The sequence below is a fragment of the Hoplias malabaricus genome, chromosome 18 (assembly GCF_029633855.1).
Source record: "Hoplias malabaricus isolate fHopMal1 chromosome 18, fHopMal1.hap1, whole genome shotgun sequence".
NCBI lineage: Eukaryota > Metazoa > Chordata > Actinopteri > Characiformes > Erythrinidae > Hoplias > Hoplias malabaricus.
Genome location: NC_089817.1, coordinates 33,573,076 through 33,575,883, shown reverse-complemented (window position 1 = coordinate 33,575,883; position 2,808 = coordinate 33,573,076). Strand labels below are relative to the sequence as shown.

The 2,808-nt window shown below is 37.3% G+C and overlaps 1 pseudogene; it reads right to left on the bottom strand.

The window, feature by feature from the left end:
* LOC136674467 (trace amine-associated receptor 6-like) lies at positions 1 to 1,021 on the bottom strand (annotated as a pseudogene).
* Between the last annotated feature and the right edge of the window lie 1,787 nt (positions 1,022 to 2,808).

The following is a 2,808-nucleotide window of genomic DNA, read 5'->3' as shown; positions in this document are numbered from 1 at the left end:
TCATAAATGTTCAGGGAACAAATTTAACCTCCCATGGTGACACACATATTCGACAGGTCAAAATATACCTAGAAGTTGCTCTAAACCATGGATTAAAAATGGCATACATTAGTGGATTCACTGAGGAGTTAATGTATATCAGCCAGCTAAATATAGTCCATACCATAGAAGATGATGTAAAGCTTTTATCTGACAGGGAGTTTAAAAAATATGGTATCCAACAAGCAAGATAAGCAAAAATGATGATGCCTAGTGTTTTTGCAGCTTTGGTTTCAGAAGCACTAGGAATGTTGGCTCCATGTTTCTGAGAGGCCCCATTTTTCATAGCTCTGATGGATTTAGCCTGATGTCTGGCCACCTTAAAGATTATAGAATACAAAACTATTATAATAGAAGTTGGTGTTAGGAAGTTAACTACAACATCAACAAAGACCCAGGAGTATTTAACAAAAAGCACACATTCCCCATAGCATCTGGTGGATATAGAAGAGGAAAGTAGGTGGTCATTAAAGTACATAAAGTTAGAAATGTAGAAAACACAAAAAGACCAACTCAGGATTATACACAACAGAGTTTTACAAACTGTGACTCTTACGGAATAAAGCAGTGGGTCACTGACAGCAATGTATCGGTCAACTGCGATGAGTGTCAGGCTAGAGAGTGATCCTGTTGTTGAGACAAATGTGATGAGTAAGAAAAATGTGCATGCCAGTTTCCCAAGGTACCAGCAGGAGTCTATCAGTTGCATTATATTTCCAGGCATAACAATCAGTCCCACAAGAAGATCAGCCACAGCCAGAGAGAGGATGAGCAGGTTGGTTGGAGTGTGGAGCTGCTTGAAGTGAGAGATGGAGATGATCACCAGCAGGTTCAGAAACACAGTGCACACAGATATACATGAGAGAACAATGAACAGAAATATATAAGCGGGGCCTGTTTGGATTTCCTTTATACAAGATGAGTTGACGTCAGGAAAGCAGTACTGGACAGTGATGTTTTGCCTATAATCTGAATTTTCCATGTCACTTAGATAAAATTATGCCAGGTGAATTTATCTTATTTGGCACTGCTGCTGAACTGAGGGATTTGCCTTTTGGGCTTGTTCCTATATACCTCAGACTGGATCCTCCCAGTAATATTTGATTGGCTAATTTGTCTAACATCAGGGACTTCAGGGATGTGATTTTTTTTATACATCATTTGTAATAATAATAATGAAAAAAAAAATCATATCATATATGTTTTTATTAGCTTTCCTCACTCTTTGCTTTATTGACAATATTCAGATACCCAGACAAATATAAAAACAGCTGCATTTTCATGCCAGTCTAGTAGGGGGCTTTTAAATAGAGACTTCAAAACACCACATCACATAAGACAAACACTGTTGTTTAATCTCAAATCACCATAGTCCCTCAATAATGTACTACGCAAGTCATGAAATTATTGAATCTAGACCTTAAGAGTGCATTATATGTTTCTAATACAGCATCATTCTCTGCAGACATGTCTTGAGTTGTACATTTTTATTACACAGAAGAATGGTGTCTTACGAGCTCTTTTGGAGCCCGCAGAGAGTGTCAGCCAATTATTGCAGTAATAAATTTATTACCATGGACTCAGGAATATTAGACTTCTTGAATCCCGGAGATGAAGTAATGACAGACTGGTGTTCTTTAATAAGACAATCACTGTCTGAAAAGGAAGTCAAGTTCCTATCATTAACTAAAAAGGGTGTTCAGCTAACTGAGGAACTAGTAACTGCCACTAGAAGTATTGCAAATATTAGAATCCACATGGAAAGAGCAATTTGATGTTTAAAAATGTATTAAATACTGTCACAGAGTCTGGTGTGCTAGGAAAATTTGTTCACCAACTGTATTTGTTTCCATGCAAGGATCGTCTGTTAGAGTTGCACTGTAACACTTCTCCAGTAAAGTATTATTGGCTTGGTAGAATCTTTGTCAAAACTCTCTCTAAAATCTTTGTGTGACAGATGATGGGGTGTGTTTGGGAGCAATTGAGAGCCTACAGCACTGTCCTTGCAGTGGTACCTCTGACCTATGGTGTCTGAAGTGAATCTCAGACACCATCAGTTTCTTGATGTCCCTAAATCCCACATGGGATGTTCATCTGTACATGTAATCCCAGTCTTTCTGCTGACCACTGCATTTTGCACCTGAAATAGTGATAGTAACTTTTTTCAGCTCTCCTGCAATGCTCAACTGTCACTGTGATGGAAGCTTTTGCTGGCACAGTAGTGATACCATCAAGCATACACATTCAGTATCTTTGATTAAAGCAACACATTTGTATGAAATTCTTTATTAATTATAGATTTTTAAGTGGCACTGATTTCATACATCTCTTTTCAGCTTTTTAAATTGTTTTCTATTTAAAACAGTTACAGAAAGAAACTTCAGATATTCACCTTTTTTATCTGGAGAGAAAATATAACATACCTTTTAAAGGTACACATTATCTTTAATGAACATTAATGTACCTGGACACTACCTCAATTTCTTAGAGTGTATATATGATTTCAGAAGTTTAAAATATAAACAAGAAATTAGTCATTATACACATCATTTATTATTTTCAATGCTTCACTGAAAACATGATATATCTGAGCTTATCCCTACCTTCCACAAGACAGCTGCTGCATGGCTGCAGGATTTCCCCAACCCTGCACTACACGAGCAACCCACTGTCTTGACTACTACACTTTCCCTCAGCATTACCCGTGCTTTACCCACCTCTACCTCAGCTTTCAGAAAAATGAAGTTGCTGTGTTTATTATACAAAAGG